This window comes from Muntiacus reevesi, chromosome 6 (assembly GCF_963930625.1).
Source record: "Muntiacus reevesi chromosome 6, mMunRee1.1, whole genome shotgun sequence".
Lineage (NCBI taxonomy): Eukaryota > Metazoa > Chordata > Mammalia > Artiodactyla > Cervidae > Muntiacus > Muntiacus reevesi.
In genome coordinates this window covers 16329743-16354578 of record NC_089254.1, presented here as the reverse complement: position 1 = coordinate 16354578, position 24836 = coordinate 16329743, and the positions used below count along the sequence as shown (strand labels likewise).

General features: G+C 36.0%; 1 pseudogene; it reads right to left on the bottom strand.

Annotated features, from left to right (window-relative positions):
• Positions 1-560: 560 nt before the first annotated feature.
• The window catches only part of LOC136170288 (large ribosomal subunit protein uL6 pseudogene), a 36731-nt pseudogene continuing 12455 nt past the window's right edge, over positions 561-24836 (bottom strand).

Genomic DNA, 24836 nt, shown 5'->3' with positions numbered 1-24836 from the left:
TCCTGTTTGACTCTTTTTGACCCCATAGACTTCAGCACACCAGGGTTCCCTATCTTTCACTATCTCCCAAAGTTTGCTCAAACTCATGTCCACTGAGTCAGTGATATCATCCAACCATCTCATCCTCTGTTGCCCCTTTCTCCTCTTGCCCTCAATCTTTCTCAGCATCAGGTTCTTTTCCAGTGAGTCAACTCTTCCCATCAGGTGGACAAAGTATTGGAGCTTCAGCTTCAGTGTCAGTCCTTCCAATGAATATTCAGGACTAATTTCCTTTAAGACTGACAGGTTTGATCTCATTGTCCAAAGGACTCTCATGAGTTCTTCAGCAAATTCAGAGGTAAAACTAACAAATGCATCATTGAAGAAACACAGTTTAGAGAGAATGTTGAAATAAGGATGATTCTTGGCTTGAGCAAGTGATGGTTCCATTATAGAAACAGAAAACAGCTTGCAGATAGAGAGGGTAAACAGATGATCTGGATTTTTGGTTGGTTTCTTCAATAGAGCCTTTATTTCATCTTTAAAATATCACAAGGAGATTTTAGTAGTTGCCAAGCATCTTATTGATTCCATAGGTAGACAACTCTTAGATACCATTCATCAGTCAGCTTAACTTTTCCTTTTTCAGAAACATAGATACCATACCCAAATTTTCTGATATCCTCACTTATAACTCTTCTGGCTTGCTGAATCAAAATAGCTAGGTTTGATACATGTTCAATGCCATTTTATTCAAGAATTACCTCATCATTCTGAACTTGAGATGGTGAACAAGGAATGCCTAGTCTCATTCAAACACTGCAGATGTAACTTTCAAGTAAGAAATTTCTAATTTCAACAAGAGACTCATTCTAAATGAGGTTGACTGGCAAGTGGCACAAATCTCATCTTATAAGAGGAGCCTAGTGCAACAGTCTTGATCATGTTCTATGCTTGACTAGATAGTGCAAGCAGTAACTACTACCTTTCTATTTCCCTACCATTTGTTAGGGTAGAGGCTTTTCATTTTCAAGGAAACTGAATTCTACACTGATGTGACTGAAATTTCTCCACAGAGTTCCTATGGGGTCCTTGAAAATAACTGTACTTCCTTTCAGAGTGATGTCAAGATTTTCTGAAATATTAAAAATCTGATGAAAATCATCTTCTTTCTTACAGTAGAGGTAGCAAAAAGTGTAAATAATCTCTTTTGAATGAATTATGTTTGAATTACCCTAAGGGAGATATCTGAAAGATAGCTGAATATATGTGATTGAAGCTTAAAGAAAAGATCTGGATAAAAGATACAAATTTGGAAGTCATCAGCATGGAGGGTAAATATTACTTATGGTCACAGCGAGGCAGGAGGTAGATGCATCCCCCCTCCTCCCAGGGTAAAACAATTGGGGATTCATTCCCTATCGACCAAAACTCCAAGAGGAGAATGTGAAGTGAGTGAAGTCGCTCAGTCGTGTCCGACTCTTTGCGACCCCATGAACTGCAGCCTCCCATGCTCCTCCGTCCATGGAATTTTCCAGGCAAGAGTACTGGAGTGGGTTGCCATTTCCTTCTCCAGAAGAGGAGAATAGCAGGACAATTAAGGGAGGAGGCTGGGCCCTGCGCAGACCACATATTTCGCATTCTTGAAGTCAGGAGACCTCCCTGACCACACATGCACAGAAAGCCCCCTTGAAGATCAAAAGGGGGTGATGTTAACTAATGTCAGGCTACCCACAGGCCTCTTTGGTAGAATTCATGTTGGCTAAGAGATGCGTGTACACACATGGAAAGATCCTGAGATCCCAAAGATGGACAGTGAACCAGACAAATCAAAATGATTGGCCAAAGGAAAACCAGAAGAAATGCCTCATAAAAGTAATTCAAACTGCCATGCAGGTGTGACTCAGGCACTCTTCCTCTGAGTTAAACCGTGTGTCTAACCACATGTTCTGTATTCTTCATCTTCTTAATAAGTAGTTGAGTTGCTTCACTACTTTCCACCTTTGTGGAAATTCCTTTGTGCAAAGCCAAAAGGCCAGGGCCCTTGTCACTGAACTCTTCTAGTGGCTAGGATCTAGTGTTTTCACTGACACAACCCAGCCCCAGGCTCTGGCTGGGAACCCATGCCCCACTCCAAGCGATTGCAGGTTGAAGCCACTCGAAATCAGTAGGACTAGGTAAGATCATCTAAATGCCAGCTGTCAGATACCAGGGGTAAATCACACATGTGTAGAAATCCTAAAAGCCTTTTGAGGATAAAATCTGAAATGAAAAACCATTTTTGCTAAAGAAATCACCATAGAGGAGGACCCACCCTTAATTTGGGTTTTGTTTCTTGATTCTCCTGTGTCTAAAATTTATTCTATTTCATTGTACAAGGCTTCTGGGATTGTTCAAAGAAACTCCTGTGATTCTATCATTTTAAATACTATTTTCAAAGAATGGATTAGCATGTTAAATATGTTGGCGATTTACATGAGAGACTTCCTTGAAATAATTAATTCTACAAATGACAAAGAACTGGCTAATGAAAGTGTTGACAAAGGTCTAAGTCTTAGGTGTTGAATGACAGAGTCAGCTTTTACAAAAATGCAGTTCAGAGTGATGACTTGGAATGTTAGAAATAAATGATATTAGTTTGCAATAAAAGTTACATGTTTCACAGACTCACAGAAAGAGAGAACACACTTCTCTTTGCCCAGTGGGATAAAGTAAGGATGAGGGGAAGGGATAGTTAGGGAGTTTGGGATAGACATGTACACACTGCTATATTTAAAATGGAACACCAAAAAGGACCTACCGTATAGTACAGAGAGCTCTGCTCAGTGTTATGTGGACAGGGGAGGGAAGTTCGGGGAGAATGATACATGCATATGTATGGCTCAGTCCCTTTGTTGTTTATCTGATACATTGCTAGTCAGCCATAATCAAAAACAGAATAAAAAGTTTGATAAAAGAAATTTAAATATATCAGTTGAAACAATTATTAAAGTAAGAGATGCGAGCTACATCTCTATGTAATAGTTTATTTTTTTTAATTTGGATGTTCAAAAAATAAAGACTAAATTTCAATTAATGATGTGATATTGGTACTTAAAATGTAAATGTAAGCTGTGTGGTTATCAGTGAAAAGCAAATAGACCTGAAGTATAAGTCCATGCCATCACTTTCCAGCAATGGGTCTTTGGAATCTTAATATCTATGCCACTTGTCAAATTGTCTTAATAACAGTCTAGAATATAAGGAGCTTCTCTTAAAAATTGTTTGAGGGGATTTTTCCATGTTACTAAGCATACTGGAAAATTATTATAATAGTTGCACAATAGCCCATTTACTGAAAGTTCTAAACTGTCATTTCTTATCATCTTGTTGGATATTTAGAATCTTTTTATTGTACATTATTATCAGAAATTTTTATTTGTTTTGAACCTTAGCCCTTGGTATTCTGCAGAAGCTCTACTATATACACCTCACACACCATCTCTCTACTTGACCATCTCTTTGAGGATGTTTAAATGCCCTCTACTTCACTTTCATACCTCCAAGATCTCTTCTGCTTTCCCCTTCAGCAGTTGACCTTGCTTTAAAAAAAAAAAAAAAAAAAGAAAGAAAGAAAGAAAAGAAAGGAAAAAAAGAGAAAAAGCAAAGAGAAGAAAATATTCCAAATTTCTACAATCAAGTCACCTATTTGTATCTGTGCCTATACATTCTGTTTTCCCTTCTGTTGCTTTGAATGAACAGCCTGTGTTTTTGTTGAAGGACATTTCTTCCACTTGTGCACCTGCTCAAGCACACTGCTCCAGGAATTTTTCTTTGTCTTGGACATTTTAATTTTCCCTCTTGACTAAATTATCCCAAAAGCACACAAGCATTCTGCTATTTCTCCCATCTTGATAAAAAATAAGAAAAAAAAGAAAAAAAAAAACCACATTCTTTGTCTACCTTATTTGCTCTCCTTTAGAGGCAAACTTCTGAGTGTTCTTTGTAAGTTGTCTTCAGTTCCTTTCTTTCCAGTCTCTTGACTCCTGCCCAATTAGCATTTCATGCCATATGCTACCAGAACTTTCCTCAAGGTTATCACTGCCTCAGTATTTGAAGCTAATAACAAATTCTCCGTCCTCATCTTATCTATAAGGCCAGCAGTACTAATAAGGCTCAGGATAGTCTCCTAAATATACTCTCTCTTCTCAGAAACCAGGTTTTCACATGTTCTTTCTCTCCCAGTTTTTCTAGCTTCTCCTTCTCATTCAGTTTTGCTGGGTTTACAGTATCTCATGACCTCCAAACACTAGAAAGGCTCAAATCTCAGTTCTAACCTTAAAACCTCTTGAATTCATACCATAACTTCCCTATGATCTCACCCATGAATTTTTTATGCTGAAAACTTCAAAATATATATCACGAGCTCAGACCTCTCTGAACTCTAGACTTAGTCATACAACTTTCTAGTACATATATCTGCTGAGATGTAAGTATCTCAAAGATTAAACTCATGATCTGTACCTCCAAATTGGTTCTTCCCACAATCTTACTAAAAATCAGTAAACTCAATCTCCCTAAAACCAATCAATAAATCAATACTCTGTCTTTCTCACTGCTCAGGCCTAAAAAAATAGTCATCTGTAATTTTTGTCTGTTTGTTTGTTTTCTCGTATACTTTTCCTCTGTTAGCACATTCTTACCTTTCACCTTCAAAATATGCCTGGTATCTGAACACTTTTCATCATTTCCTTTACTCCTATCCTAATACAAGCTACCACTATCATTCACTTAGATTATCATAAAAACCTTCTAGTTCAAGCATGTGTACTTTTTCCTGCAAGGATGAGATAGTGAGTGTTTTAGGTATTGCAGGCCATAAGGTCCTGTTGCAGGTACTTAACTCTGCCAAAATTTGAAAGCATTCCATCAACAGTATACAATTAATGAATGTGCTGTGTTTCTGCAAAATGTTATTTATTAAAACAGGAAGGTGGCCAAATGTGATCTATGAGCTGTAGCTTGCCAACACCAATTCTAGTTTGTCTCCTTGACTCATCTTTCTTTCCTAATGTCTGTTGTCAACAGATCGTGCTCCCCATTTCACTCATAGTAAAAGCCAAACTTTTTCGTATGGCATATAAAGTTTCTAAATAATATGTTTCCTCAGTTTTCTCCTGTGTTCTAGCTACATTGATCTTTCTGATGGCCTTTGAACTTGCCACATGCATGAGGGGACCTATCCTTTCTCTTTCCTGTCTGAGAACCCATGAACTATAAAACTCACTCTTCACCCTCCTCAGGTCCCTGATCAAATCTCTTATTTTCAATGGAGCCTTTCCTCCCTAAGAAATCACCATTGCCCTCCTCCCAACATGCCCCATTCTCTTTCCCTGCTATATTCTTTTTCTACCCTCATCAGTTGGTATGCTAAAAAATTTTATTTTCATTTGTCCCTCCAATCAGAATATCTCCCATTAAAATACTGGTATATACATGAGGATATGTTTATTTTAATGGTTTTCTATTTTATCTCCAGAGTCTAGGACAGTTTCTGCTATATAGTTTAGAACTAAAAATTAAATAGTTATTGAATGAAGCACTCCTTAAATGAACTCAGGGAGGGCAAGAGAAAGTTCTTGGCTTAGATGCAACAGAGAAATTACTGTATCACATGATCAAAGTTATTTAAAACTTCAAATGCAATACACCAAGGTTTATCTCTAAACTTTTTAACATAATATTTTGATGCCCTTTTTTCTCCTCTGTCTCTATGATGCTTAATTTTTTTGTGTCAACTTGATTGAACTAAGGGATGCACTGAGAGCTGGTAAAACCTTATTTCTAGATGTTTCAATGAGGGAATTTCTAGAAGAGATTAGCATTTGAACTCAACCGAATAAAGTAGATGTCCCTCCCCTACGTGGAAAAGCATCAGCCAATTCCATTGGAGGCACACACAGGGCAAAAATGTGGAGCAAGGGTGGATCTGCTGTTGATCTGAGATACCCATCTTCTCTTGCCCTTTTGGTTCTCAGAATTTCTGACTCAGACCAGTACTTACACCCTTGGTCTACCAGTTCTTAGGCTCTCAGACTTAGACTGAATTCTACTTCTGGCTTTCCTGGGTCTCCTGTTTGCAGACAGCACATTCTAAGACATTTTGGCCTCCTTAACTATGTAATCCAATTCCTATAGCAAATCTATAGGAATTTTTAATTTTTTTTTTTTACCTCTAACCACATCTCTATCTAATATATCTATTATTGGTACGTTTCTCTGGAGAAACTTGACCCAATACAGTCTCTACAATGAAAATGACTTTATTTAACAAGCTTTTAAATTTACCCAATAGAGCCACATGTACATGCTAATGTGCATACTATTCTCAGTGTACACAGTAATCTCATATTTTCTCTTATCATGAAACAAATGAAACAAATAGCTCACACATGAAACAAATAGGTCAAATATTTTCTTGGGAGCAAAGAACTTCAGTGACCATTTTCAAGCTTTCTGTGTACTATAGCAATTATACCTCTGAATTTAATCATTATTTTCATTCTTGGCAGCTCCCACTAGATCAGGATACTGTTTAGTTTATGTATAACTAATTTAATTAGTAATTTAATAACTAATTTAACTTGTGATACACAAGATCTCCCAATTTCAGGTATGAGAAAAGCATAGAATGAGTGAATGAATGAACAAATGGATGAATGAATAGCTAGTAGTGCTGGAATCAGGGCTTGGGCTCTCTTATTTCCAGTATGGTATTCTCTCTACTACAGCCTACTCCCATTATCGTGACTTCACTAATCCTTGTTAAGGGGAGACAGTCCTCTGGACCAGAAGTTGGAAAAACAAAGACCAAAAAAAAAAAAAAACTACAAAAGCATTACACACAGAACTGTCCTTCCAATTAGACAAGAGATAATTCATGAAATGAGAATACAAGCCAACCATAGAACCGGTTTCACAAGGTTATTTTGAACACAAATGCATCAGAAAATTAGTCAGTGACTGAAAAAATAACCTGTGCAAAGTATAGAAGAGCTGGTAGATAAATCCCTTTTATGACTCTATAATAGTAATTCTTAAATGGATTTAGTTTGAGTTCTTAAACCCCTAACATCAGTTTCACACAGGATGCTTGTTAAGAATTCAGGATTGGTGACCTCAGTCTAGTCTTCAAATTTTTGGAGAGCTAATCCTGGAATCTGAATTTTTAATTATCAGAGTTGCATACATAGATTTACAGGCAGAGCCTTGCTACTCAAAATATACTCTGAAACCAGCAACAAGGGGAGCACTCTGAAACGTGATAGTGATATAGCATATTCTCAGGCCTCTTCTCAAACCTACCAATCAGAGTCTGCATTTTAACAAGATTCCTGGGTGATTTGAATGCAAATTATAATTTAAAAAGTATGACTCTTGAGAACATCTTTCCATAAGCAATAAAACATAAAGTAACTATGGTATCTCCTAACAGCTAGTCTTTCTTTACACTTTCCTCAATCGCTTTCCAATGTTACTTTAGAGTCCTATATGGAAACTAGACCATTAATTTACATAAAATGGGATTACGTAATACATAAAAACAGAATGTTCAAAGAGGAAAGGACCTCAGAGAGCACCTCCTTGAACTCCTTCATTTTACGGAAGCAGAAAGATCAGACCCAGAGAGGTCACCTGGGCTCATGGAGATAAATGATGGTTAAGCCAAGAATATGCATCAGGTCCCCTGATTCTGATTTCCTGGCTGCTTTAATTACATGCCACTTTGTTTCAGAAGAATTTTACCCATGATTGGGATTTTACTAAAAATTTGACCTTTAACTTATACAATGTTTTTGAAAGTAAAGTCTAATAGCATGTAAGAGATCCACTGCTCTAGTCAAATGTTATATCATCAGTCATTCTAAAAAAGGACTAATTAAAAAAAAAAATGTACTAGGCTTCTCTATAATCAGGAAGATTATTTTTTAATCTAATTCATTTTTCAGAATAATTACTCAAAATCAATCACTGTCAGTTTATAACAATAATCAGAGAGGAGTTAGAAAATATTGGTGATATTGCAGGGTTCAATTTCTTCTCCAGATAGGAAGATCAAATCATTCCAGCAACTGGGAATTGCATTACAACTATTTCTAAATGGAATTTAGCTGCATCATTTTACATTCCTAGCCCTTTGGTCTCCAATGTTCAATTTTCTTGAGTGAAAAATATATGCACAGTGGATAGAAGATGGTATTTTAGAACTAATTACAGCCCCTTTCAACTTCCTAAAGGAGGCTTTCTGAGCAAGCAAATGCCTTCCTTCATTTCTTTCTTTGCTTTTTGTCTAGTCAAAAAAGGAATGACAAGTAACTCAGTCTTGAATGATTCTCTTTTGAGCTGTGAAAGGGACAAGTAAGAAAGGAATGTGCCAGTAAAGCAATAATACAGGGGATTTGCATATTAATGATGATCTACTCATACAGGACTTGTTTCTCAAATAAACAACCTAAGTTATTCTACCTCTCCACCCTAACATATGTGAAATCACTTAGCATAGTGCCCAGCACAGGGGTTCTAAATAAAATGTATTGTTTTTATAAGCCTAAACCATAACATAAGCATTTCCTGCAAGTATCTAAGCAGATGTTTCAAGTCCAGTTAACTCTTTCAGAAGAGAGAACATTACATAACTCAAAATGTAACTGTTTGTACTTAGAAATTGTGAAATAACATGGGTCAGAACACAAACAGTTTTAACAGAGGAACACAACTGACTGAGTTCAGATTGTGTGCTGGGGGGAAAAAAAAACACGGTGCTGACTCATGGTCCATCTGATATTGTTTTTCTGGCCAAATGCTTCATTATGTAAGAATTTCTTCTTTGATATGGCTACTTGCTGTTGACACTGCTCACAGTGACTTCAAATGTCACAAGGAGCAATGCCAGCACTGTGGGTTTCTATTTGTGAGACAGATGACTCAGTTGGTCTAAAATGGTTTCAGAGGTATTAACCTTGGAATAGGATTAGATAGCTATTTGATAATTATTTTTAGTCTAATATAAGCCTCAGTTTCTTCTCTAAATTGAAGATAAAAATATCTGCTTTTGAAACTTTCTGGGAGGGCTTAATATAAAGCTATAGGAAAGAATTACATCAAGTGTCTGACCTAAGCTACACACTCATTAGTATTGATTTATTTCTCCCTTTACACATGCTGATCTGGTGACTTCTTGTCTATGTTCCTAAAAACAGTAAGAACTACAGAATTTGGCAACTTCTGTTCAATCCAAGGCAGCTTACATATCTAAGAGTAGACCAACCCTATAACTGATAGAACTTCTACAAAGGATAGTCAGTAATAAGGAGGATAGTACCCATTGATTATGTCTAGCTCTATGTATGCAAATATATTTGGAATTCAACCAAAAAGCTGACACAAAAAATGTGAATTTAAGAGTCTTATCTACAGATAGTAAATGATTACCAGAGCTTATATCTTGCAAGGATTTTTTTTTTTAATATGAAAGTAATAGCTAAATACTTCATCAGTAGAAAATATCAGAATCTGGAAGTGGAAACTACGTGTAATTTTTCAGTGTTCAACAATACTCTCAAGTCAAACCTAGTAAAAGTAGATAAATGAAAGGAAATCCTCCAAGACTGAATTTAGCCATCTTTCTATTTGAAACACATGAATTACCTTTAATTGAGCTAAGAGGATATACTATTCAATTGATGGTTTTAGTCAATAAGATGTTAGAACAATGACTCTGCCAAAATTTCATATTGGGAAATTGTGTACCCTACTAACACAGTGAAATATATTACTGAAGTCTTTGGGAGTATGTACTCAGACTTGAAATTAAAAGATGCTTATTCCTTGGAAGGAAAGTTATGACCAACCTAGATAGCATATTAAAAAGCAGACACATTACTTTGCCAACAGAGGTCCATCTGGTCAAGGCTATGGTTTTTCCAGTGGTCATGTATGAATGTGAGAGTTGGGCTGTGAAGAAAGCTGAGCGCCAAAAAACTGATGCTTTTGATCTGTGGTGTTGGAGAAGACTCTTGAGAGTCTCTTGGACTGCAAGGAGATCCAACCAGTCCATCCTGAAGGAGATAAGTCCTGGGTCTTCATTGAAAGGACTGATGCTGAAACTGAAACTCCAATACTCATGTGAAGAGTTGACTCATTGGAAAAGACCCTGATGCTGGGAGGGATTGGGGGCAGGAAGAGAAGGGGACGACAGAGGATGAGATGGCTGGATGGCATCATCGACTCGATGGGCATGAGTTTGAGTGGACTCCTGGAGTTTGTGATGGACAGGGAGGCCTGGTGTGCTGCGATTCATGGGGTCGCAAAGAGTTGGACACAACTGAGCAACTGAACTGAGCTGAACTCAGGCTTGATAACGTACCCTGAATTTAATTCAATAAAACTTTTTTTTGGCTAGATTTTTATCTGTTAATAAGAGAACCTCAACAGGAGATACTTGAATATTTAAGTTCAGCCACTCAGTCATGTTCAACTCTTAGCGACCATATGGACTACAGCACGCCAGGCCTCCATGTGCATCACCAACTCCCGGAGTTTACTCAAGCTCATATCATGTGGTCCATAGCTTTGACTAGATGGAGCTTTGTTAGCAAAATAATGTCTCTGCTTTTTAATATGGTGTCCAGGTTGGTCATAACTTTTCTTCCAAGGAGCAAGCATCCTTTAATTTCACGGCTGCAGTCACCTTCTGCAGTGACTTTGGAACCCCGAAAAATAAAGTCTCTCACTGTTTTCAGTTTCCCCATCTATTTGCCATGAAGTGATGGGACCGAATGCCACGATCTTAGCTTCTCAATGTTGAACTTTCAATGAACTTTTTCACTCTCCTCTTTCACTTTCATCAAGAGGCTCTTTAGTTCTTTGCTTTCTGCCATAAGTGTGATGTCATCCGAATATCTGAGGTTATTGATATTTCTCCCAGCATCTTGACTCCAGCTTGTGTTTTATCCAACCCAACGTTTCTCATGATGTATTCTGCATATAAGTTAAATAAGCAGGGTGACATTATACAGCCTTGATGTACTCCTTTTCCTATTTGGAACCAGTCTGTGGTTCCAGGTCCAGTTCTACCTGTTGCTTCCTGACCTGCCTACAGGTTTCTCAAAAAGCAGGTCAGATGGTCTGGTATTCCCAATTCTTTCAGAATTTTCCACAGTTTGGGGTGATCCACACAGTCAAAGGCCTTGGCATAGTCAATAAAGCAGAAAGAGATGCTTTTCTGGAACTCTCTTGCTTTTTCGATGATCTAGTGGATGTTGGCAATTTGATCTCTGGTTCCTCTGTGTTTTCTAAATCCAGCTTGAACACCTGCAAGTTCACAGTTCATGTACTGTTGAAGCCTGGCTTGGAGAATTTTGAGCATGACTTTGCTAGCATGTAAGATGAGTGCAGTTGTGAAGTAGTTTGAGCATTCTTTGTCATTGCCTTTCTTTGGGATTGGAATGAAAACTGACCTTTTCCAGTCCTGTGGCCACTGCTGAGCTTTCCAAATTTGCTGGCATATTGAGTGCAGCACTTTCAAAGCATCATCTTTTAGGATTTGAAATAGCTCAACTGGATTTCCATCACCTCCCCTAGCTTTGTTCATAGTGATCCTTCCTAAGGCCCACTTGACTTGAATTTTTGCATACCATAAAAATCAAAGTGTACTTGGTCGAACGAAGGACTGGATTCTTGAGGAACACAGCAATAGTTAAGCCGCTACATGAATGTAGAATGTGTGATGCCTGTACATCATCAGGATACTCAGAAGCTTGAAAAATTGCCTACATCATAAATAATGGCTTGACTATACTGTGAAAATTATCTAACTCATATTAAGAGAGTAAAAAAAAAATATTAACCTGAAAGAAAACATCTTTGAAAGATGGGAATTTTATTATTTTGCTAGGGCTGTCATAACAAAATATCACACACTGGGTGGCTTAAGCAACAGAAATTTATTTCTCATGATTTTGGAGTCTAATATCCAAGATCAGGGTTTCAGCAGATTTGGTTTCTCCTAAACATCTATTTCTGCTTTATTGACTATGCCAAAGCCTTTGACTGTGTGTATCACAATAATCTGTGGAAAATTCTGAAAGAGATGGGAATACAAGACCACCTGACCCACCTCTTGAGAAACCTATATGCAGGTCAGGAAGCAACAGTTAGAATTGGACATGGACCAACAGACGGTTCCAAATAGGAAAAGGAGTACGTCAAGGCTGTATATTGTCACTCTGCTTATTTAACTTCTATGCAGAGAACATCATGAGAAACGCTGGGCTGGAAGAAGCACAAGCTGGAATCAAGATTGCCAGGAGAAATATAAACAACCTCAGATATGCAGGTGACACCACCCTTCTGGCAGAAATTGAAGAGGAACTAAAAAAGCCTCTTGATGAAAATGAGAGAGGAGTGTGAAAAAGTTGCCTTAAAGTTCAACATTCAGAAAACTAAGATCATGGCATCTGGTCCCATTACTTCACGGGAAATAGATGGGGAAACAGTGGAAACAGTATCAGACTTTATTTTGGGGGGAGGGGCTCCAAAATCACTGCAGATTGTGATTGCAGCCATGAAATTAAAAGACACTTACTCCTTGGAAGGAAAATCATGACCAACCTAGATAGCATATTAAAAGGCAGAGACATTACTTTGCCAACAAAGGTCCGTCTGGTCAAGGCTGTGGTTTTTCCATTGGTCATGCATGGATGTGAGAACTGGACTGTGAAGAAAGCTGAGCACCAAAAAATTGATGCTTTTGAACTGTGGTGTTGGAGAAGACTCTTGAGAGACGCTTGGACTGCAAGGAGATCCAACCAGTCCATCCTAAAGGAGATCAGTCCTGGGTATTCATTGGAAGAACTGATGCTGAAGCTGAAACTCCAGTACTTTGGCCACCTCATGCGAAGAGTTGACTCATTGGAAAAGACCCTGATGCTGGGAGGGATTAGGGGCAGGAAGAGAAGGGGACGACAGAGGATGAGATGGATCGATGGCATCACCAAGTCGATGGGCACGAGTTTGAGTAAACTCCAGGAATTTGTGTTGGACGGGGAGGCCTGGCATGCTGTGATTCATGGGGTCACAGAGTCGAACACATCTGAGCAACTGAACTGAACTGAAGACTTCTTTTCCTAACTTACAGATGCCAATCCGCTTGGTATGTCCTCACACACAGCTTTTTCTCTGTGCATGTTCACCTGGATCTCTTTCTTTTCTTATAAGAATATTGATCATATTGGATTAGGGTTCTAGGGGTCTCTTTTAACTTAATCACCTTTGGAATCTTGAATAAGGTACAATGAAACGATGGACACTAGCATAAAATTTTGTGAAGTTTTAACAAAAGCTCTGCTTTAGTTAATAACACTATATATCACATGTTAAATTCCTGTTTTGTTAGTAATATCTCTTTATATTCTCAGAATGGGATTAGAAGTTCCAAGGCTCATTCAAAAAATTTTTAATCACAAACATGGGCACAGTGAAGGACAGAAACAGTATTGACCTAACATAAGCAAAAACTATTAAACAGAGGTGGCAAGAATACACAGAACTGTATAAAAAAGATATTAATGACCCAGATAAACCCATGGATCTTAATAACCCAGATCGCTCACCTAGAGTCAGAAACCATGGAATGCAAAATCAAGTAGGCTTTAGGAAGCATCCCTATGAACAAAGCTACTGGAGGTGATGGAATTCCAGTTGAGCTATTTCAAATCCTGAAAGATGATGCTATGTAAGTGCTGCACTCAATATGCCAGCAAATTTGGAAAACTCAGCAGTGGCCACAGGACTGGGAAATGTCAGTTTTCATTCCAATTCCAAAGAAAGGCAATACCAAACAATGTTCAAACTACCACACAATTGCACTTATCTCACATGCTAGCAAAGTAATGCTCAAAATTCTCCAAGCTAGGTTTCATTAATGCCTGAACCGAGAATTCCCAAATGTTCAAGCTGGATTTAGAAGAGGCAGAGGAATCAGAGATCGAATTGCCAACATCCACTGGATCATCAAAAAAGCAAGAGGGCTCCAGAAAAGCATCTATTTCTGCTTTATTGACTACACCAAAGGCTTTGACTGTGTGGATCACAAAAAACTGTGGAAAAATTCTTCAAGAGATAAGAATACCAGGCCATCTGACCTGCCTCTTGAGAAACCTGTATGCAGGTCAGGAAGCAACAGGTAGAACTGGACATGGAACAACAGACTGGTTCTAAATCTGGAAAGTAGTACATCAAGCCTATACATTGTCATCCTGCTTATTTAACTTATGGGCAGAGTACATCATGTGAAATGCCAGGCTATGTGAGGTACAAGCTAGACTCAAGATTGCCTCAGATATGCAGATGACACCACCTCCATGACAGAAAGTGAAGAAGAACTAAAGAGCCTCTTAATGAAAGTAAAAGAGGAGAGTGAAAAAGTAAGCTTAAAACTCAACATTCAAAAACTAAGATCATGGCATCTGGTTTCATCATTTCATGGCAAATAGACGGGGAAACGATGGAAAGCATGACAGACTTTATTTTCTTGGGCTCCAAAATCACTGCAGATAGTGACTGCATTCATGAAATCAAATCACGCTTGATCCTTCGATGAAAAGCTATGACCAAACATAGACAGCATATTAAAAAAGCAGAGACATTATTTTGCCAACAAGTTTCCATCTAATCAAAACTATGGTTTTTCCAATAGTCATGTATGAATTTGAAAGTTGGACCATAAAAAAGCTTACCACCAAAAAATTGATGCTTTTGAACTGTGGTGGTATAGAAGACTCTTGAGAGTCCCTTAGACTGCAAGGAGATCAAACCAGTCCATCCTAAAGGAGATCAGTCCTGAATATTCATTAGGAGGACTGATGCTGAAGCTGAAGCTCTAATACTTTGGGCTTTGATGAGAAGAACTGACTCCTTAGAAAAGATCCTGATGCTGGGAAAGATTGACTGTAGGAGGATAAGGTGATGACAAGAGGAGAAGATGACTGAATGGTATGAACGACTTGATGGGCATGAGTTTGAGCAAGTTCTCATACTTGATGATGGACAGGGAAGTCTGGTGTGCTGTAATTCCTGGAGTTGGCAAAGAGTCAGACATGACTGAGTGACTGAACTGAACTGAAGATAATGAACTTTGTAAACTTTTACCAGTAATACTGGATGCCAAAATACATGGAACTATATCAAAATTTTGAGTGACTATAAATTAGAAATTTAGCATTCTATTTCTACTAAGTCAAACAAATAAGATCAAAATACTATACATTTTTTAGCTAGGCAAATATTCTTAAGTAGAAAAGCTTTTGTATACATATATATATATATATATATATATATATATATATATATATATAGTATGTATAACATATATATTTTAGAAAACTTAAGGTTTAACTTAATCACCTTTTGAAGTCTATGTCCAAATACAGTCAATTGAATTAAGATCAGTCAGTCAACCTCATTTAATTTTAATAACCTCTTAAAAGGCCCTGTTGCTAAATAAGTTACATTCTACAGGACTCAGGGTTAGAATTTCAATAAAAGAACTTGATTGGTGTGGGAAGAGTTTGGAGGTGGGGGTGGGTTTGGGGACATAATTCAACCCATAACAGGAATATATCTGTGTGTGGCCAGGTCCTATTTCTTACTGTGAATTTTGTGCTGTTAAACTGATTTCCTTTTTGAAACAGTCATTAGGAAATTCTAGCATGTTTTGTTGTATATTTATCATTTTATTATCATTCTTACAGGTCTGTAGGTTAGTTATTAATGGGACATAGATGTCTGACCTTTTTATTATGACTAATATTTTAGTAAAAATCTTTTACTTGGAATGGAGTTAATAACTGAGCATAAAACTGAATGGCACATCTGGCATCCAAACTTCCTTTAAGATATTCATTAGGACAAATTGACAGGTTCAAAGAGCACAGTATAGTAACATCCTATTTTCTCCAAATCAAAGGCTAGAAGGAATAGTGTTGTTAGAGAAATCTAATTGCTATTGTTATGTAAACGTTGACTTTGGAGGATTCTCAAAAAGAAATTTAGTTGGTATTTCTGTATAGATTTAACTTCTAATAAAATATAAGTCATATTATGAAAAGTGAAACTAACTTAGAAAATAGTAAATTCACTCAGTCCTCCATAATTTTAGAACCCTAAATGGTGAATTTCTCTAATTTCCTTTGCTATGAAATAAAGAATAAGCTTAAGAAGCATTTCCAAACTTTGCTTCCTCTGGAGAAACAGTAATTTAAATGTAAGATATAACAAACTATTTAAAATATTTGCATTATCTTGTCTGAGCAGAGCTGTAAGTGTAGTTTCATAGAAACTGATGGTATTCCTCTAATCTTCTGTCTGATGCACTAGTTTCATCTTGACGCTAGGTTTATTGACTTCCTCCTATAGCACATGAGGAATGTAATGTACAAGACACCATCCATCTTCCTGGGTTTCCCTTCATACAAATCAGGGTTCTATCTTCTAAAAGACAAGAAAGGAGTTTCTTTGCCTTTCCTGAGACATGCTAAAAAACTTTTACTTTAATACTGCTATGTCTTATCACATATTTCATTTTTAAATCTCTATTTCATTCTTTTCCTATTAACAGTACTTATTACTAAAAGATTACTATGAGAAAAAGTTCCATTCTGAGAACACATTGAAAACTAGTAAAGATCAAGTTTAGAAGATTTATAAAATGATCACAGATAACTCATGCTGAGCATAACTTTGTAAACATCCAGGTTTTTTTGTTTGTTTCTTGGCCAGGGATCAGATAGGAGAATCTTTTTATTTTCTTATTGATAAGTGGCTATTTTGTTGCAAGCAATAAAAATAAACCCCTTAAAAAAGTAAAAGAAAAAAAACAGTTTAGGATACTTAGCAGTTCACAAAATTGAAGTTTAGCATTCAGTTATAATAAAGAACAGAAATCAAGCCAGTTCTAGAGAGGTTAATCTCATAAATTGAGATGCACAGAGACTGGAAATACTAGTAAAATTGGGATTTGCTAGAGATAACTGGATAATAAATATATTTACAAAGATTTATGGCAAAAGAATGAGAAAACAAGCATTACTTAACTAAAAAGCTTTAAAACAATCCATTGTTTAGATCATTGGAAGTAAAAAGTGGAAGATTTGATCCTATAGAAATAGTGCAAAAACTCTGGATCATCAAGATGGCCCAGAGTTCTAAGATTTTCTTCTAACTTTCAAATCATGCTGAATAGAAAGAAGCTTTGGAAAAGTTAACAGCTAAAATGGACCAACTAGAGCTTTATCATCATTTTTAAAAGATATGAATTAATAAAAAGAGAAACCATGCAACAAAACAAGACAAAATACAAGATACAGCATAGCTTTCAGCTTGTTTATGCCATTAAGATTCTATATATTACTCTTAATAAACAAAAAGTATTTACCCAGCCAACAATAATCTATTCATGTAGAAACACTGACATTATTAAAAAATTATTCAAGTCCATCTAAAAACTTTCATCTATTTATTCTATTTAAATTTATGTGGGAGTTTCCCAGGCAGCTTAGCTGGTAAAGGATCTGCCTACAATGCAGGAGACTCAAGTTTGATTCCTGGGATGGGAAGTTCCCCTGGAGAATGGACAGGCTACCCACTTCTGTATTCTTGGGCTTCCCTGGTAAAGAATTCACCTGCAATGTGGGAGACGTGGATTCGATCCCAGGGTTGATATATGGTATTATCTAATTCTATATCATAAAAATCCTGAAATGTGAAGTCAACTAGGCCCTAGGAAGCATCACTATGAACAAAGCTAGTGGAGGTGATATAATTCCAGTTGGGTTATTTCAAATCCTAAAAGATGATGCTTTGAAAGTGCTGCACTCAATATGCCAGCAAATTTGGAAAATGCAGCAGTGGCCACAGGACTGGAAAAGGTCAGTTTTCATTCCAATCCCAAAGAAAGGGAATGCCAAACAATGTTCAAACAACCACACAATTGCACTCATCTCACACACTAGCAAAGTCATGCTCAAAATTTTCCAAGTCAGGCTTAAACAGTATGTGAACCGTGAACTTCCAGATGGTCAAGCTGGATTTAGAAAAGACAGAGGAACCAGAGATCAAATTTCCAACATCCACTGGCTCATTGATAAAGCAAGAGAGTTCCAGAAAAGCATCTATTTCTGTTTTATTGACTATGCCCACGCCTTTGACTGTGTGGATCACCACAAGCTGTGGAAAATTCTGAAAGAATTGGGAGTACCAGACCACCTGACCTGCCTCCTGAGAAATCTGTGTACAATACAGGAAGCAACAGTTAGAACTGGACATGGAACAACAGACCGGTTCCAAATAGGGAAAGGACTACGTCAAGGCTATATATTGTCACCTTGCTTATTTAACTTATGTGTAGAGTACATCATGAGAAATGCTGGGCTGGATGAAGCACAAGCTGGAATCGAGATTGCCAGGAAAATTATCAATAACCTCAGATATGCAGATGACACTACCCTTATGGCAGAAAGTGAAGAACTAAAGAGCCTCTTGATGAAAGTGAAAGAGGAGAGTGAAAAAGTTGTCTTAAAGCTCAACATTCAGAAAACAAAGATCATGGCATCTGGTTCCATCACTTCATGACAAATAGATGAAGAAACAGTAAGATACTTTATTTGGGGGGACTCCAAAATCACTGCAGATGGTGGCTGCAGCCATGAAATTAAAAGACACTTGCCCCTTGGAAAAAAAGTTATGACCAACCTAGACAGCATATTAAAAAGCAGAGGCATTACTTTGCCAACAAAGGTACATCTAGTCAAAGCTATGGTTTTTCCAGTCATCATGTATGGATGTGAGAGTTGGACTATAAAGAAAGTTGAGTGTTGAAGAATTGATGCTTTTGAACTGTGGTGTTGGAGAAGACTCTTAAGTGTCCCTTGGGCAGCAAGGTGATCAAAGCAGTCCATCCTAAAGGAAATCAGTACTGAATATTCATTGGAAGGACTGATGCTGAAGCTGAAACACCAATATTTTGCCCCCTGATGTGAAGAACTGCCTCATTTAAAAAGACTTTGATGTATGACAAAACCCACTGAAATGTTGTAAAGTGATTGGCCTCCAACTAATAAAATAATATTAAAAAAAAAATAAAATAAAATAAAAAAAAAAAAAAAAAAAAATAAAAAGACTTTGATGCTGAGAAAGAGTGAAGGCAGGAAGAGATGGGGACAACAGGGGATGAGATGGTTGGATGGCATCACCGACTCAGTGGACAAGAGTTTGAGTGAACCCAGGGAGCTGGGGATGGACAAGGAGGCCTGGTGTGCTGCAGTCCATTGGGTCGCAGGTCAGACATGACTGAGCAACTGAACTGATATCATATAAAAGTATAAAACTATGAAAAACTATTACAAAGATATATTTTAATTACAAGAAAAAGTATAGAAAGGATGACTCTGGGAAAAAATATAATAATATAGAATAAATGTTGGCTGATTCACATCAATGTATGACAAAACCCACTGAAAAATAAAAAAAAATAAAATAAAAAATTAAAAAAAAAAAAAAGAATAAATGTTCCAAAATAATGTAAAGCATAATTGAACAACATCTCTGAAACTAAAGTTGAAATTGAATTCTTAAATGATATAGCACATTATGTAAACACATGTTTTTAATATTTTAGCTCCTTCATAATATCATTCAACTTGGGAATATAGTAGAGTAATATCTTAAAATAACTTTCACAGAAAGGATGGTGGCATATCCTTTACATACAGGCAATTTGTCTTTCAAAAATACAATAACCAATAGGCATTATTTAGCAAGTTGGGACACTGGGAATTTAATATATATGAAAATTGTATTTTATGTTAAACTAAAATATTAATCAAATTGAAAAATCATAGAATGGATATGTTGTGATGAACAGATTTTAGAACTATAAGGCTAATAATAAAGGAGAGAATTAAGGTTTCATAACTGTAAGTAAGCAGTATGTTCCTTGAAAACAGAAAAATAATAGCATAATTAAATAATATAGAGATAGAAGAATTAGAAAAAAGAAGAAAGAAATACAAGAAAGAAGAGAAATAAACTTAAGTGAGATAATATTCTTTTAAGTTTTATCAAGAATTCAATACACACTATAACTTAAATATTAAGAGAAACACAATAATGAATTTATAACTTTAAGTGTCTTTATGGTATTCTTTTATAAGTTGATAAAATTCTTTAGATACTTATATATTACAGAGGAATATTTATCAGAAATTAAGCAACTCTAATTTGATCTTATTTTCACTTTTTAAGTACATTTATTTAGTGGCTTACACTGAAATCAGGTATAATGCAATCCCAGGTTTTCAAATTAATTGTATTTATAAGCTTTTATACTTTCATAGAGATATCTGGAACAATGTTACCCATTGTTAACAAATGATTTTATTTCAAATACTTTTAAAAATCTTTTTCCCATTGCATGATTTGGACTACCATTTTTTTTAATAACAACTGCATATCATCTTAATGGGAAATTCATCATTCTTTCCAGAAAGTATGCTCTGTATAACATATATTTAGATAAAGTATTTAAAATACTAACTCATAAATTATAAATTGGAGGGAATCATAGTATCTGTCTTACAATTGACATTTTTTTTGCAAAAACAGAATACTTCCTTGAATGTAGTAAGCAAGCAATATGCATTAGCTACTCCTTCAGCTAGGGCTTCCCCGGTGGTTCAATGATAAAAAATCCACCTGCAGTGAAAGAGACATGTGTTTGATCCCTGTATTGGGGAGATCCCCTGAAGAAGAAAATGGCACTCCACTCCAGTATTCTTGCCTGGGAAACTCCATGGACAGAGGAGCCTGGCAGTTTACAGTCCATGGGGTCGCAAAACAGTGACATGCCTTAGCGACTAAACAACTCTTTCAGCTAATCATATTTATGCTAGGAGAGCTGTCATTTTTACTTAAGTGGGAATCTGATAATTTGCAAATCCTACTTATATTTTTTCTCTTGAAATAAAAATAACTACTAAAGCATGACTGTGGGAGTGATTCACTCTTTTGTACCAGCTCATTGTACTCATTTATAATTAAATACCTGCTGTGACTAAGTGTTTTGCAAGGTACTCTAGACACAGTAGTGAACAAGAGAGATTGCATGTAGACATTCAAGGTTTCTCGTCATTAGGGAAAATTCTCTATGGTAAATCTTGTAACATAAAATTTCTTGTTCTGATCAATACAGTCAATATATTTTAACGTTGATTGTGAAAGAATTCAAATGTTAAATGACATTGTTATTAAGCTCATTTGCATCTGTTAATTGTAAAATTGTATAAATTAATTCTGATATAATTTCCAGTCATAATTTTTGATTATAGCTTATAAGCATCAATAAGCTTTTAATATTTAATATTGATTCAAATGACTTACATCCTCATATGTCCCATGTCATTTCCTTCCGAAGACCATGACTGTACGCTAAAGAAAAATGACTTCTAACATCAAGAGATTTCCATTTCCCAACAACTAATGACTTCCCAGTAAAAGCTACTGCATATTCTTACTACAACTTACTTTTTGACAAACTATCTTAGTGTTTCATAAATAAATTATGTAATTAGGGTAGTGCATTTTTTTTTTTAATAAAAGAGTGTTACAATATACTGGCTCTGAAAATAATAGATTACCAAATATATAATGTCAAACAAAAAATTCCAATAATGAACACATTCACTAAAAATTATCTCTGTTTAATAATGAGTACGGGCTTCCCCGGTGGCTCAAAGGACAAAGCGTCTGCAGGAGAAGGAAATGGCAACCCACTCCACTACTCTTGCCTGGAAAATTCCATGGGCAGAGCAGCCTTGTAGGCTACAGTCCATGGGGTCGCAAAGAGTCAGACACGACTGAGTGACTTGGCTTCCCTTCAATAATGAATACGAACCACTATCGTGGGCTTCCTACATGGCGCTAGTGGTAAAAGAATCTGCCTGCCAATGCAGGAGACACAGGAGACATTGGTTCTATCCCTGGGTCGGAAGATCCCCCAAGAAGGAGATGGCAACCTGCTCCAGTATTCTTGTCTCAGAAATTCCATGAACAGAGGAGCCTGGCGGGTACAGTCTATGGGGTCACAAAAAGAGCTGGACACAATTGAGTTTGCATGCACTATCTAATATAGTCTTTAAGGGTCAAATTTTAAATTATCTCAAAAATAGGTAATTCTTTAGATAAAAAGTTGAATACTTAAGCTAAATATTTGTAAACCCTCACACATATTAAGAAAATTATATTTAGGTGGTTAGGTCTTAAATATTTAATAACAGTAATTTGCCAGCTTGATACAATACGTGATTCACATAAATACTTTATGACTAACAGTTTAGAGAAATGATGTTACTTTTGTAATTACAATTCACCTCTTTATCTTTTGATACTGAGTGAGTTTTATTGAGTATGATTGAAAATATAAAATTCATAGGCTAATTCTGATATGTTATTCCAATAAAGTAAGTTCACCCTTGAAAGGAATTTTACCAGAATGATAAACTGGCTTTAGTCAAGATGTGAAATCCAGGTCATTAGTCAAAAGTGATATTCTTCTTGGTTAGCCAAGAAGCTGTTGAAATTGGGTAAGCCAAGAAAAACTAAAATGTTAAGTGAATAGAGAATCAGGAACATGCAAAGCCTACAGTAGAATGTCTTGTCATACCAGCTAGATAAGAAGTGTAAAAACTAACCCAGCAATAAGGTTGCTGAAGAGAAGTCTTAACAAAATGTTCCAGCTGAGAAAAAGATATAGAAACCAGAAAAGAAAGCAGGCAGTACAAATTGCCTCTGAAGTAACTTTTACTGCCTCCAGAAGGAAATGTTTTTATGGCTGTGGCTTTTTTTTTTTTTTTTTTACCAAAAGCAAAATATTCACTCTAGAAGTTTGGCACTCTCAAATGCCTCTTCTGGGAACACGGATAGGTAAAGATTTTCTAAATATCAAATTCATAGCACATAAAAACTTTGCAGGCAAATGTGACAATATTTTATGATATCTGCCACACATGCAAACTTTACAAAATAACATGAATATACAAAAAAGATTTTTCTCTAACAGTAATTTTTGATGACAGTGATTAGAGATTATTTTAATAAAGAACCTAAATAGTCAGCAAAAGGCAGTTGGCTAAATTGATTAGGGCAATGCTATGTAATCATAAGAACTCCTTTGAAAAACTCCATTAAGTTGATATATGTAGGGACATAGATGACTATCATGTATGGTGAAAAATGCAAATTGCACAGCTAACTGTATAATGTGACTAAGTTATGTATTCATATAACTGCACATATATACCTGCATATATATGATTGCATATATTTGTGTGCATAAATTATAGATATTGTGTATACAGATATAGATGTTCAGAACAGAATAAATAGGTAGATATTGAAATGTGGGGTTGTGTTTTGCATATCAGTGTTTATCTCAGTCAAGGTTGAGACAAGATCTGAAACTTTTAACTTTCCCCTCCAAATGATATTTATTTCCTAAAGCTTTAGATAACTTTTTTTACTTACAGTATTGTAGAGAAAAAGAAAGGAAAACCATGTATGCAGCTTAGAAAAATAATTTAATAACCCTCACGGGACATTTCTGTCTTCTTACTCAATTCTCTTACTCGCCGTTTGTCTTCACCCCCTCATCCTCGCCTCCAATCTCTCTCTTTCTCCTCGTTTTCTTTCCTTCATTTTCTCTCTCTGCTTATCGCTCCTTCTCTCTCTTATACACACACTCTTTCCTCCCGAGGCTGCTTTTTCATCCCCTCCTATTAGTCTCTGAACCATTGTTTTAAGGATTTTTCATTATCTCATATACAGGAACAATGGATATAAAGAGGTCATATTTTATAAATGGTTATCTTCCATAAATGGGAAAAATAACATTGCAAGATTGTCTTTTGTATATGAACATAAACATGTTTTAGAAAATTATGGCATGATATTCACCAAGCTATTGATAATAGTTATAGAATATTTCGGGGAGTACGGTTGAGAGCCAGAAGACTCATAAACTATATATACATGCATGCCTGGCTTGTTTGTATATTTGTAGCAAAAATACACTATTTTACTTTGCAATAAATACACTATTTTGTATTTTTGTGTAAAATAAATACTTTAATCCAATGTTTCCACTCATCTGTGTCATTCTTATAGGCTCCTATCCTATCTTCTACCTTTAATCTTATCTCTTTCAATATACTGTTAATAGTATAACCAGCATGATTATTTTTAATGCAAATTTGATACTACTGCTCATGCTATACTTCTAAATGAATTGTTTTGATCTTAGGATAAAGGTCAGCTTTCTTAAAAGAACTTATAGTCTTCTTATGAAATATTATTATCTTTTTCCTCTTTAGCTTCATCTATTGTCTTTCTTTTGTCATATTTTTCACTTTAGTTCTTTTAAAGGTCAGTCCTTTCTTCTATGATATTTAATAATTTTCTTCATTGCTAAAATTTCTCTTTCCCTTTTCTTCCAAAGCCCTCTATTTCCTACTGAAATTCTATTCAGTCTTCAGGATTATACCTAAATGCCCTTTCTTTTATTAATTCTTCTCTGAATTCAAAAGTCCCAGTAAGTGTAGTGTGCCTCATATCTATTCCTACAGCACAATGAATCTTTGCTCTTATCACCCTTATAACACATTACTCTTTTAAACTTTTCTATATTCTTCATTAGATATTAAGTTCCCTGAGAAAAATCATTCTATGCACTTTATTCAACGCTACATCCAAAATGCTTGGCTTGTAGG